This window comes from Colius striatus, chromosome 25 (assembly GCF_028858725.1).
Source record: "Colius striatus isolate bColStr4 chromosome 25, bColStr4.1.hap1, whole genome shotgun sequence".
Taxonomy (NCBI): domain Eukaryota; kingdom Metazoa; phylum Chordata; class Aves; order Coliiformes; family Coliidae; genus Colius; species Colius striatus.
In genome coordinates this window covers 3976440-3991017 of record NC_084783.1, presented here as the reverse complement: position 1 = coordinate 3991017, position 14578 = coordinate 3976440, and the positions used below count along the sequence as shown (strand labels likewise).

General features: G+C 44.1%; 1 protein-coding gene across 1 annotated transcript in view; it reads right to left on the bottom strand.

Moving 5' to 3' along the window:
* Window positions 1-14578, bottom strand: part of ELL (elongation factor for RNA polymerase II) — a 53249-nt gene that overhangs the window by 33687 nt on the left and 4984 nt on the right. The window lies entirely within an intron of this gene.

Below are 14578 nucleotides of genomic sequence, written 5' to 3'. Positions count from 1 at the left end.
ACTTCCTCAGCAGTTTAACTTCCCAGGGGCAAAACCCATGAGTGCCCCTGTAAGAGAAATAAAAGTTTTATTAAAAATGTCAGTTCAAAAAGCCCTTGACATTACTGAAACTGTGGCTGAGTTACAGAATTTCTACATCCACAGCTCCTTACCAAGGAAGCATCATAGGCATAGACAGAGCTCTACATCATCACACAATCTGAGAGTCACATACTGTCCCATCTGAAATACAGAAAACCACAACCTTTGAGCAAGTTTTAAGAGTAAGACACATAAGTTAACCCCCCCCCCCCGATCTGTAGCCTAATCAAAATGCTTAGTGGCTGCAATGTAAAGCAGAAACTCGGTCCCTAAATGGACAATAGCTTGTATCAGCAAAGCAGAAAGCAATTAAACTCCACTGTCATCAAGATGTCACCCCACAGGCACGAGAGCTGAGCTAGCCATGGAGCCTGTTCTCTCATGCATGCCTGGATCTTCTGATCTCATCTAATCCAGGTTAAAAAGATGCTCCTGAATGAAGTGCAGCGTATTTGTTGATACGGTTCTTGGCTGAACAATTCATTTGGAACCTTAAACCGAAACAAACCGAGCGCTGTGTTCCGAGGCAGCAACACACAGGGCAAGGCAGCTGCCCTCAGCACACCTCCCTGCTGCCTGGCAGCCTTGGAGAGGATTGCAGAAAGATTTCTTTAAAGAACAAGGGCAAGGGAGGCAGAGTGAGACGTGGTACATACAGAACCAGGCTGGCTCCCCAACAGCCGTCCCACACAGCGCTTTGCCAGTGTTTTTCACTCTGATGCTGTAACAGCGGTCACTCGGCTCTTCCAACCCAGCTGTCTTCTTCATTCATCCTGAGTATGAGGCTCCTTGGTGAGTCTCTCCTTTGAAACCTGCCATAGCACCAATTCAAGCAAAAACTCCCTCCAGGGATGTTTTACACACAGGGTAGTTGAAGTTTTATGCTCAAGCCCAGTGGATTTCTTTTTGTTTCAGTTTGGTACCTTTTAAGTAAAACTCCCCAGACATTTTTCTTTGCTTCTCAGTGCAGAACTAAATTATGTTTTTCCTCATCCTGCATTTTAAAAAAACCCCTTAAATTCCAAAAGAACAGATGCCTCCAACAAGTCTGATACTCTGATCATCTTCAGCACCAGCCCACAAATCTTGTGAGGCAGCTTTACTAAGGGAGCTCCAACTTGCTGCATACACTGAAAAATCTTGGGACAAGCCACACACATCACTCACCATCATCAAATGAAGATGTTTGGCCAGCACAAGGTACAGTAGTTTTCCACTAGAAAGGAAAGCTGCACATATATGCAATTCAGGCAATGCCTTTCAGGAAGGAACTGAAAAGAAGATTCAATTCCTTAGAGAAATAATTATTGTCACTAGGTGTTGAGTTTACTCTGGTCACTGTCGAGCAGATGACCTTGTTTTGCCATAGGAGAACCTGGCAACAGCAAAGAGACCACCATATCTATGAGACCAATTCCTTCCCTAGAGCAGGAATCACCAACTGACTTCTCACAATCCCCATTCCTGAACTTCTACAGCAATGCAAACCCAGTACTGGAGGAACTTTTCCAAGAGCACTGAGATGGATACAGAATTCTTCTGTAATAAATACAAACAAATGTACCATCTGAGATGGCTGCACAAGGTGCTGTTTGGATGCAACGGTCGATCTCCAAAGAAAATGCAAGCTTTGTTTTTGCAGATAATGGCCTTGGGACTTCCAGAGGACACTGAGGAGTTCAATCTGCCTGTCTCCAGAGAAGGGCTCACCTGTTTGGGGCGAGTTTACTGCAGGGAGATACACTGCAAGAGGAGAAGAAGCCCCAGCGACAGACACAGGCATAGCCTGGCTCATTTTAAGAGTCACAACACTTCTAAATACTACTTTCTTTTCTAATGGTCAGTTGGCTGCTGGATCCCATTACTGCTGCTTCCAAGACATCCAACATCACGGCTCAATGTGATTGGGACAGAATGTCTGCAGCTTTGTGCCTGGCCAAAGCTGGAAGGCAATGCAATTCCACACCTAAAAGGGGGTTGACTTATAGTCTGGGGTCAAGGGGAACAGGCATTGTAAGAAACAGGAAAAGATCAAAGATGGTTTTGGGGCATCAAGGGCCCACAGATCCCAATTAATTCAGACAGTTAGGTATCCTTAGCACTGATAGAGAAGTCGACCTCATTTGGGAATCCAGCTTTGGAGACTACAGGCACATTTCCCAGTGGTACAGCACTCCTTTAATTCTGTGTTTATCTTTGCTTTTCCAGGGAGTTAAGGGAGACCTAGTCATTAAGTCTAGCAAGAGAAGCAATAATCATAAAGTCTCAACTCTTTATGCCTGACACCAGACTGCCACTGGAGCTAAAAGGATGATTATCTGCAGTTTAATCATTACAGATTCCCACCAATTTTGCTATTAGCAAGATGGAGGTACTCAGTGAGGGTTTTACTGTCAGAAGATCAGCAGCCAACTCCCACGATTTCCAAAGGCTTGCAAAGGCAAGGCTTGTAGGGGAAAAAAAAGCACCCCCTGCACAGTTTTCAGTGGCTGGTACAACTGTTCAAAGCAGTCTGGTGATCAATTAAGAATCTGTCCATAATTGAGGAATTATCACAACACAAGACATCATGCCCATTTTTAATAGTAACCCAGGAAGTCTCCATCAAGTAAACACCCCAGTGCTTTTGAGACAATTACTGCACCTCTCTGGGAAGAAAGTTTTGTTTTTTGTTGTTGGATTTTCTGCATCCATTACTCATTACAAGAGGGTGTTCCAGACCCTCACTGAAACTGAGGGCCAATGGCCCTCAGAGTTGTTTTCATTCTCCTAGTCAGCATTGCCTGCTTGAATCAGAACTGCCCCTTCATTTGAATGTCCTCACCTTTCCCTCAGGCTCTCATCCTGCTCTCCCAACCCAATTCCCAAGGGGTTCAAATACCTTCTCCTTTTCTACAAGTGCACCAACAAAACCCTGCAGAGACAGCTATTTATCACCATTTTTCCTGAAGAGATTCTTCTTCTTTAGCTCAGACTAAAAGCAATAGATGGTAAAACTGGGAAAGCATAAAGCAGGTAGAAACATTTCCCAGAGCACTCGTACAAAGATAACGCTGTGCTGGCAAAATCGTGGCAAATATTTAGGCCCAAACCTAGAAATATGTTGCATTGTTTTGTTACTTGTAAGCAACTGAATGGAGTTTGGGGAAAAGCCATTTTGTGTTCAATTAACACATCCCAAAGCCCACTCCTTTTTAAAAATAGCAACTCTACAGTCACTTGCTTACACAGAAGGAAAAAATAATGTTTTCAATTAGAAAAAATAGGCAGAGTTGAAATTTGCTCATGCAGCCTGGATCTATCCCTTTCCTACACAGCAGTACCACATATCTTTTAGCACGGCTAAACCTGTGAGCAGATAAAACCACCCCACTGTACGTTACAGATAGGGGAAAAAAAGGAAAGTAAATATTGGTATTTCTAAAGTGCAGGCAGAGGTAAGCAAACCCTCTTAGATCTAGTGTTTTTGAACAAGTGGATTTGCTCTGAAACAGTTTTCAACAAGAAACACAATGAAAGTTCCTCTTCTGCCTCCATACCTTGGATATACTAGTAAGTGTAATAATTACTAAACATTCTCTTAGGAAAGTTCAGCAGTATGGCCTCAGCACCTGGAAATATATGATGAGACAATTCAGAGAGACTTTAGTCTGGTAAGAATCCCACACAGACATCCATGCTCAGAATTCCCTGGGTAATCAGCTCTTGCATGCAACCCTCCTTGTTTTTGCAGAGGAATTTTACTGTAGCTATCAGATGATCTTGTTATATTGGGAAAGGACTTGGGAAAAAAAAAAAGTTGGCAGAAGGAAACTGAATCATCTAAAATTCCCAACTCTGCTAAAGGTGAACAGCAGTTCTGGCTTCCACTAAAGGCTTTACTTAAACAGTTTTATGAGCCAAAAATCATTAAAAGGGTTTTAGATTTTCTCAGATTAATATTTTAAAAGCCATTCCTCTAGTACAAGATACTTTCAATGAAGGCTTCTGTGCTTCCTCTGAAAGAGGCTAAGTCTTTACTAGATGCTGGAGATGTGACCACCTCTCAAAGGAAACCAGAAAGCTTGTGAAAACGCTGAGGAAAACCAATTTCAATTGTGGAAATGACTTGCCTTGCTATCATCTACCTTAGAAAGGGTACTTGTCACTGATTAGCCTATCTGAGCCAACAGAAGCAACGCTGCCTTCAGTCTGCTTTGACAATGAAATCAGGTCTGTGAAAAGTGAAGATGAAGGTATTTGTGGTCCCATTGCCCAAAAAGCATCACAGCAACCACTCAGCATTTTGATTGCTGACCCTTCTCACCCTTAATGTGCTCTAACTTGAAATGTGGCTACAACTGAAAAATGACAAGTTCAAGAAGTTTCACTGCAAAGATTTAGCCGTTAAAGCAGGGAAGACCAAGGCTTGTTTCCCCTTGCTGGGGAATGGGAACGTGAGCAGAACTTGGCTGACATGCACCTGCCTGGCATCAGCAGCAAGCTGGTCATTTAGCACAGCTGTGTCCTGACACCTACATCACAGAAGGAGGGACATCACTAGACTCAATTCCATAGGATGAGACATCCCTGTTTCTGCTGCTTAGAGCATGACATTCATCGTGAATGCTCACCTACCCTTCTGGCCAGCTACGTTCTGTTTAATCGTTCCTCTTACTGCAAACTTCACATGCTAATCTGCCAAATTCCTCTCCTGAACTGCTGTGTGGGTCAGCAACTGAAGTCATAAAGGGCTTGTACCACTGCAGAGGTAGCTGAAGCAACCTGAATTTAGTTCTCATATTGCTACATAAATACAATACAAAGGTTTTCCAGCAAAGCATCTTCCAAGAGAGCCATAAAGACATCATTCTTAGCCCAAGACAAGAGTTAGTGTCTTTGGGGTTTTTGTCTGAACTGCCACAAAAGCTGCCCATGGACAATTCTGCATCTGGCCGGTCTTTAACAATTACAAAGCACACACACACACACACACTCCCACTGCGCTGGCCAGACCCAAGTCAAGGATGAAAAGGTCACCCTCAGAGAGAAGTTGAATGGTTAAAGGAAGCTTTTCCATAACTGGCTGCATCAAGTACATGTAGCTGCAAATATTTTGGGTTTAGCTTTTGCACTGTACAAAATCCCCAACTATCAGAAGAAAATGTTTCCCAAATTAATACAGAAAAGTGTGTCACGATAGCACAACTTAAACAACTCCCCCTCACCCCCAGCATAAAAAAAGAAAGTCTCCCTAACTGATTAAAACGCCCAGGCTCTTCCATCTGAGGCTGAGGGACTTGCTGTGGAAGTGCTGTGAGGTGTCTACAGAACCACATTTAGAGTTGAGACTTGTTCTATTCACCCTCTGTCAGAAGCTTTCTTTCTGTGACCTTATATAAAGCATTTCACCTCTAGGCTGAAACTCTTCCGTCTGTGAAACACAGCTAATATTTCCCAGGTGGTATATGAAGCAGCATTTAATGGTGGCCAGTCAGGTCTGTAAGCAAGAGATGGACTACACTGGTACCTCCAAAACCAAGGGTTTCCAACCCAGGGATCCTTAGACCTTGGAAGAGGTCCACGGAGCAGCAGGAGATACATGAAGAAAGAAAATGGAGCGTATTAAGAAAAGCTTAATAAAACAACTTGTCATTCTGGAAAACTTTTCAGAGATGACAGCTCAGGCTGGATTTGAAAACCACAACTTTAAGCTACAATGAATTTGTTTAAATACCATTTATGCAATCCCTGAGTATGCCAATATTGCTAGCTAAGCTCAAAGTCTGTCTAAAGGAAGTAAAGATACTCTTAAATTACACCAGTGGATTTCACTGAATACTGAGGCCACTCTGGCTCAGACTTAAGCACCATTCCATTAATAGTCTTATAAAAAGGCTGAATGGGTACAGTCAGTCAGAACTCAGTTAAAAATAAGTATTTTAAATGACTTCCAACATACCCACTTTGCTGTATTCCTCAGCAGCCTGCATCTTTCCAATTCTTTTTTTTTTTAAAAGTCTATTTTTCTTTCACCCATCAGGTTAAAAAGCCACTCACACAGAAAGAGAAGCTGATTAATTACAGCTAGAAAACTGGCTGCACACAATCTGCCAGCAAATGTACAGTTAGAGCTGGTGGGGAAAAAAATAGCTGTCAGTTTGGCATCTTCTGCATTATATGTAACAAACAGACTAATTCACCTTTTCAGACCCAATCAAGGTCACGTTGCTTTTACAGTCAAGATGTTATTTTGAGCAGTTTTACCAGCTCTGCTATGTCAGGCTGCTCATGCAGAGCAAGATGAGACATCTAATATGTTAAAATTAAAGCAAGTGATTAAACACAGCAACACTGGGTTACAACTTATAAAACAGGAATAGTGAAATCTCAGCAGCTGACAGTTGTTTCTGACCTAGTTTTAACTGGAGAACAGTCAAAGAGACAAAAAGACTGAGGCAAGGCTGAAGGTGCTGAAATTCCAGTACTGGAGCTTGGAAGTGTTGGGGAACAGGATTAAAAGCCCTCAGACATTTAAACTACTGACAGGGCTTCACAGAGAACAAGGAGCTGAAGGTTAAATAGCTTTAGTTCAATGTCAAGGGACATCCTGGGGAGCAGGGATGGGAGCAAGATGGCAATGAAACACTAGAGGCGTGGCAGAAGCTCCTCAGTATCTCGCTGAATCGTGGCTGTGAGGCAGAGAGCAGCCACGGCTAAGAGGAGAGAATCTCAGAAGTTCTGAAACAAGAAATCACTTCAAAAGAGCATGTGTATATCTTAGAAGATATTTTAGTTGCTTTTCTTCCAAGAATGTGCTGTCAAACACCTGTCCTCATTCGCATAACAAGAGAAAAACTGGAAGCTTATTACGCAAGTAGTTGGGTACGGGGGGGGGGGGGGGGGGGGGGGGGGGGGGGGGAATACCTACAGATAGAGGGTTGAGCAATCCCATGCTAGTAAGCTGTTCACATGTTTCCCTCTATTCTGCTGCTCCAGAGCTGAAGACGTTTCCACCAGGCAGACCCACGCTGGTTTTAAGCCTCATTAAGAAGCTGTACGTTGCTGGTCTGACAAGTCAGATTTTTCAGTGACCTTTGTACCAAGAACAGCGTCACCAAGCTGCTAAGAACAGGGGGGAAAAAAAGCTGGTTTCCGTGATTAGGAGAGGTATGTTCTGGCTGTTTGCATCTATTTCAGTTCAGAAAAAAAAACCAGCAACCCCTACCTGTCAGTAAACCAAGCCATAAAAAAAAGAAAGAGTAATTCTCTGTGAAGGGCAGCTGTGACGGCATCAGCACTGTTAGCCACTCTTACCCTGGTACTTATCACACAAGGTAAACAGGAGGGACTATCAGTTAATGAACAACAAAACCCTAAGGCTGAATTTTAAAGACTCTTTCTCCACTGCAATCTTTTAATGAAAATACAGCAATTCACACTCACCCGAATTTGCTTACAAAGGTCTCATTTATTTTAGGACATATTAATACAGGGCTGATTCACTTGCCTGTGTGCTCATAAGATGGCTGAAACAAGCTGCTGAAACATCAGTCTGATCCTTATCTTCCACACAGCTTTACTACTTTTCTTGCAAGAGGAAAAAAATATAGAAAGGCAATTTAGAGATCAGACTGACAAACTTGTTCAACCATCCCAGAACAAATCTCGCCTAACACACACTGCTGAGCCCAGGAAAACAAGCCTGGACCAGTTTTCTCCTTGTGCCCAACTATATCCTATTGACACTTAAAGGGAAGCGTAATTACTACTCTGCCAAAGTTCTACTTAAGACAATCTTCAGACATTCCTCATGGAGTCAGAGACAGCCCTGCTAGAAGAGGCTATGATAATAAACCAAAGTCATCAGAGCCTGGATCCTAAAGGAATCCCAGAGAAATCTGACCACCGACACTCCCAGAGCCAGATGAACCTCAAAAGCTAAAGAAAGATGCTCAGACACAGCCTCTTTTGGCTTTCAGACAAACAACTGCTCCAGCACTGAACAGGAACCCAACCCAACAGAAATACAGTGTATGGCCACTGAAATTTCCTCTTATCTCATCATCTTCACAGGGCAGTTAACAATGAAATACTCATAAATGCAATGGGGTTTTTTACATCACCAAAGGATGCTGCCCACAAAAAAAGTCCAGCTGAAAGTGTTGAGCAAGGCAGCCCCATGAGATTTTCTCCCACATTATAACCTCTTGTGTTGAACACCCTCCACTAGCACAGCACTGCCAACAGTCTCCTTGCAAACATCACCTTCCAGTGGTGCTTGCTTTCTCCAACAGAGGAGTGAAGGCAACTGCCTGAAGAAGCCACTACCAAGTTAAACGAGGTACTCCCTCTCCTTCAGTGAGAAGCACAGAACGCACACTGTTTCAGCTCCATCTTTATTTGCACTGCCAGGCTGGTTGGTAACAAACCTGCTCCAAAAATAAAGTGACAAACAGTAGAAGAAAGAACATACTCTTCTAAACTGGCAGAGAAAAAAACCTACCTCCAAAAAAGAGAGTCAGATGTTTCTGTGCTCCCCACAGGGACACCTGTGAAAGTTCAGGTTGCAACAAATTCCAAAAATGAACATGAAAAATTTTCAGATAAGAACAGTAAAAACATACCACCTCTGCTGACTAAACAGAGATTGACCACAGAGCTGCAAAAGGATTCCCTATGTCCAAGCCCAAAGGTCCCAAGAGAGTCCATACATTAAGACAGAATCTCTCTTGCCTGACAGAGCGAGTCAAAGCAGTTCATCTAATTCATACATGCAAAAGAAGTGGTATGGTCACTGAGCCAGCACTTAATTGTCTGACCAGAATTTTTGGTCTAAATATAACAATCTGTGCAAGTGCTAGTTAGCTGAAACATTTGGCTTTCTTAACTGAGCCCATCTGAGGTTAGAATAAAAGTGTGTTTCCTCCTGCTGTCAGCATCCGTAAATTTAGCCTTAATGACAAGGAAGAGGCCTTTCCATTGAGTCCTTAGTCGTATGAGAGAGCCACAACTTGCAGTGAGATGCAGACACCACCTGCATCAGATGCATCTCCACTGGAAATGACTGTGCAGCTTCAGAAGGAAGGTCACAGAAACATGCCTGGCACTGAAATATCAAACCTTCTAGGTAATAAACGGGGGATTTTTCCTTCATTTTAAGAAACCCTAGAATGAAATGTTCTAGACTTTAATGCAGTAATAAAGTCCTTAATGCCCAAGCAATTTCAGAATCCTGCCTCTAGAAAGATCTTGGCGGTTGGTTTTAATCACCAGTACACTTCTCAGCAACTAAAGTGTCTGTTTCAAACAGATTTAAGATACTCCCTTTACAATCACAAAGGTTAAGTCTGTTTTACTTTATCCCTTACCCATTGCTACCCATCTCCCCCTTCCCATTTCCACATTTCTAAAGATTAATCAAAAAGCCACTTCCTTAGCAAAGCCATGTGTGTTTCAGGACTTCTGTCAGCACAGGTCTGCTCCTGGACTCCAGGCTGGGAGATTGCCCTTGTCCTCCTTGAGGAAAGCAGACTTGATTTCTGGAATGAAGATGAGGATCAGTAGTCATCCATACACGTCAGTCCATCTCAGAGGATCCAGGAGCTTTCAGAAACTGCAGGGTAACTGCCTTCACGTCTCCCAATGGCATCAGGGAAATGTGAACCCCACTAAGGCAGGGAGCATTTCAGAGCTCACAGCAGGAAAAGCAAACAGGAGAAGTACCAGCAACTTCCAGAAAATCCTGACCACATGTGCAGAGATAACTAAAGGTCGGGTTTGGTATTATCATTTGAGGCAGAAGGAAGCAGAGCTTGCGGACAGGACCACCATGCTCCCATCAAAACACAGCTGCCCTGCCAAGCAGCAAGGTCGCTGCTGCAGGTGTCACTGGAAGCACTTTTCACAGGAAATTGGTCAGCAGAGCTCCTACGCACTTCTTAAGAGACTATTTATGGGAGCAGAAGTTGTTCTTAACTCTGTGAGAAGCAGCAGCAGAGGTCAGGAGTCGTGCTTCAGCAGCTCTGATGGCTGAATGCTCCTGGAAGCGTGAGCAGGTGCTGCTGGGATTGTCAAAAATCTATTTAATGACATAGAAACGATTGTTTCAGAGCAAAGTCCTGCTTGGTCCAGCCTGCTGTCGGCAGCACCCACATGAGCTGCTGCTGAAGGAAAGGAAATGAAGAAACCCCACGACAGAAGGCTGCTCCACTCTAACCTGTGTCAACTTCTTCCTCAGCTCCAGTCATTTTATAGCAGTATCATTCTGAATCATGAGTTTACGCCTTCGTTTTGGGACAGCGTGCTGAAGCCCCACAAGTCAGGGAGTTAATGAGTTGCTGCCACCTAATCAGGCCTGCCACACCACACCTCCGGCAAGTGTCAGACGCACAGGGAACAACTTCAAAGCACCAGCAGACCTCACGCTCTCCCTGTGAGCAAGGGCTGCTCCCTTCTCCAGCCTCTCAGTGGAAAGGTGAGCCCAACAAGAGCCAACTGACTTGCCTTATATGGCTTCCAAGGCACAATTTCCGCTTGCCCAAGCTCAGGCAGGGTGGAAAAATTTGCTTCTTTGCTACTCCGCCCATCCTGGGCTCTGAAAAGCATCCACTGAATCCTGGATCTGAAGGGAATGGAAGAATTTACACTGACATTTGCATGGAGCACAGCTCCCTGGAAGAGGTAAAGCCACGGCCGTGGCAACAGCCTGGGTCACCTCAAAGACCGGGGAGAAATGGGAGCTGAAGAGTCAATCCGCAGGCAGAGGCACTCAGAGGAGTTGTACCCACAGCTCTTACTCTTTCCATGCCATATGAATAACTTTTCTTGGTACTCTGATGCACTTAAACCTTTTAGGTTTCATAGCAGCAAGTGTTATAAGTTAACAATGAGTTGGGAACATAATTTCCTTTCCCTGATTTGTCCTTAACACACTTTGCTATACACAGGAGCTTTGTTTTCAGAACCAAATGCATTCTGAGGTTTGCACACTATTTTTCTCTGCAAGTTGGTACTTCCTCTGGCAGTTAACCTTACTGAAGCCTATCCTACCTTCTGGTCACCACAAGGTTAATGTCATCTAGGTCCTTGTCATTATCAGCTTCTCTGAGCATCACAGAGAAGCTCCGACTTACCCAACACAGACCAACCCTCCTGTTCACTGCATGTAAATACAGCCACGTCTGTAGTCCTGAATACTCACAAGTGTAAGAAAGCTGCTCGCTGAGAATGAAGCACAGTAGAGGCAGGCAATTAAAAGGCTGCTACGATCCCAACAAATGTTCTGCTTTGTTTAGAAATAAAATAACTTGATAATCCACATGTGGGTGTATTCACAGAATCTCAAGGGTTGGAAGGGACCTCCAAAGCTCATCCAGTGCAACCCCCATCAGAGCAGCACCACCTAGAGCAGGGCACACAGGAACTCATCCAGGTAGGTTTGAATGTCTCCAGAGGAGGAGACTCCACAGCCCATCTGGGCAGCCCCTTCCAGGGCTCCCTCACCTCAACAGGGAAGAAGTGTTTCCTTCTGTTTCTTTGAAACCTCTTAGTCACTTCTAGACTTGATTGCCTATACCAAGATCAAGCCTGTTTTCACAGGAGTTTTTTCTCAATGCAAGCACTAAGGAGAGATTTATCTCCAGTCATCAGTGGTTTGTCTCTGCTTTCATCTGCTAGTCACCAAATGGCAGAACCCAACTCACCAACATAAAGATTCTCTCAGAAGAGAGAAAAATGGTGGCAAACGAGCTTAAAAAACCTGAAGTTCTGACGATTTCCTCGTTCCCTTCTTTTCTGGGGACTAAGACAGAAACACAGCCCACTTGATTTTCTCATAGAAAACCAGGAGCCAAAAACAACTGAAATCAGCGCCGGAGCTGGAAAGGTACAACAAAACTCACACAAATATAAAGTCTAGACACTGAAATGTGGAAATATGATTCAAATAACCACAACTGGCACATAACCTATTGATTGCAGCCCATCACAGAACGGGCCCTCCGTGGGCAAGAATACAGAAGAAAGATTAAATTAGCGCATCTTCCACCTCGGTTGTAGGAAATATGGATCCTCTGGGCACAGTGATACGGACTGAGCTACAATTTCTTTCCATCCTGATGGGTTTTCTGCAAAGCTTTTAAGTAACAGGTCTGCTCTTGCTAAATAATGACAATTAGCTTAAGCTATCTTCACAACACTGCTCCTGTATGAACAAAACTGCTGTGGGTGTCAGGTGGCTGCTCTTATCAAAGCACAGCCTGCCAGCTGAACTGCATGGGTCTCAAAATATTTGAGGCAAGCAGTCAAGAGGATGTTTGTGCTGATGAAATCTAAATATGACAAAGGTTTAGGGGACTAGCTGTGTTTAGGAAGTTCCACGTGTCACACGTTGACGTGAACCTGAAGCAGAGAGTCTGTGCCTTCTGTTGAGCCCAACGGTGTGGCCTGGAAGGGAGGCTGAAGTCAGCAGCACAACCCAAGCCTCGGCTCACAGTGCTACGCACGGATCGTCCCTCCAGACGCTGGTTCCAGCCTTCTCCCCACCATGACCTGCTTTCCTGCAGAACAGTATGCCTCAGGACCATGCCCAGAGCCTCCCTGGATGGGTTAAACAAATGCTGTTTTCTTTAAATTAAAAAAGGCACTAGTCCAATGTAAAGAAAGGAGAGACCAAGTGCATGGAGCAGTGGGTTTTTTCTAGACTGCATTTTCGCTGGAGCAAATGTAAAAAGGATTGGGTTTTGGAAGTCTGCTTTGCCAGAGCAGCAGTGATATGCACCACCACTCTGCAAACCAACTGCTGAGGGGTTTAGCATGCCCTTTCTTATATAAATTAATTGAACAAAAAAGCCACACACACACACAAAAAAACCCGAAGTCCAAAGGCAATTCTAGGTTACCATGGTGTGCAGAAGTTGCCCTATGTACATGGGATGTATCTAAGCAACACATGAGCTACTATAGGACAGTTCTTATCAGCAAACCCAAGCTCCTTTCCTGGATAATGCATCTAGGTCAAGCTAAGGCACGTTGAATGCAGAAGCCTAGTTTTGGTGATGTCTCCTCTGCATCCACCCTGCACAATCCATTAGCATACTTCAGGCTATCAGCCTTTATTTCTTTCATTAGCATTAAGTTCACTCCTAATAATGGTTCTTCCAGAAACAGCATTAACCTTAATTATTCAGAGGTAACTTGATCTCAACCTTCCTGACTCCCTCACCCCCTGCAACTCTATCATTGCCCAAAACCCAGATAAAGTCACTTTACTGCATGTTCACAACTGCGGGTATCCAGCACATGTGCTATCCCTTCAAAAAGTCTACCTAAACCCATGCAGCCACTCCATCCATTCAAATGCATTCTCTTGTGCATTAGCAGTAAAACCACTAAGTCAGCCAAAACGTATTCTTCTCTCATGGATTAGTTGGCACAAATTAGTACGAGAGTGACGCATGCAGTCTGTCCCTTCCCATTTTTCAACATGCACAAACACCAGGGATTTGGACATGCTTCACAAGTTCAGGCTTACAAGTTACAGGCAGAAATGCAAAATTCCAAGTTCAGATTGTTTGAAATGTGTAAATGGTTTAGGAGATAACATGATCGTTTGCAAACGAGACCTCAAATGCTTTTTCAAACACAACTTCTCCTCCCTCACCAGTAATAAAGGCTCTTCTGCTATCCCAACAGTGAACTATTTCAACAGCCACCATCCCTCTGCCAAGCAGCACTATGACAAAAACTAACTGAACAGGACAGAGCACTTCAGATGGGTTTGGAAAAAAAAATCCTGATGTTGGAGGATCACCTGCAGACTCCAGTCAGACCCCAACGCTGGAGGATCACCTGCAGACTCCAGGCAAACCCCATGTTGGAGGATCATCTGCAGACTCCAGTCAGACCCCAACGCTGGAGGATCACCTGCAGACTCTAGGCAAACCCCATGTTGGAGGATCACCTGCAGACTTCAGGCAAACCCCATGTTGGAGGATCACCTGCAGACTGCAGGCTCTGCACAGAGTGGCTCACAGCAAGCACAGAAGCCACTTGAGGCAGGACACACTGTCCTGGAACGAGTCACCAAGAGACCACTCTGAGGAGACTCCTCTGCATATCATGTTTCATCAGATATGCTTCAGACAGAAGTAGAAAAAGAGAGGAAAAAAAAGCTTTCTTTTCTTCCTTTGTTGCTGTTAAAGCAGAATAAGAAACCAACTACAGAACATGCTGAAAAGGAGCGAGGGCTTAGTCTTGCTGGGTAACGAAAACAATCGTGAGGATGCAGCTGCTAGAGCCACAGATACAAGGGCCACAGCTCTCCACTTGCATCTCTGAAAACAAATAACCTAGCCTCATAAAAATAAGGGGTTAATCTTCAAGTTTACTTCCTCCAGTATTGCTAGAGAGCAAAAACTTGTCAATGCCCAAATCCAACTTCTCCAATTAATGGTGTCATAAGATTTGCTGATAAAAACCAGATCACGTTTGAAAAGAAAGCACCATCAGTCACAAG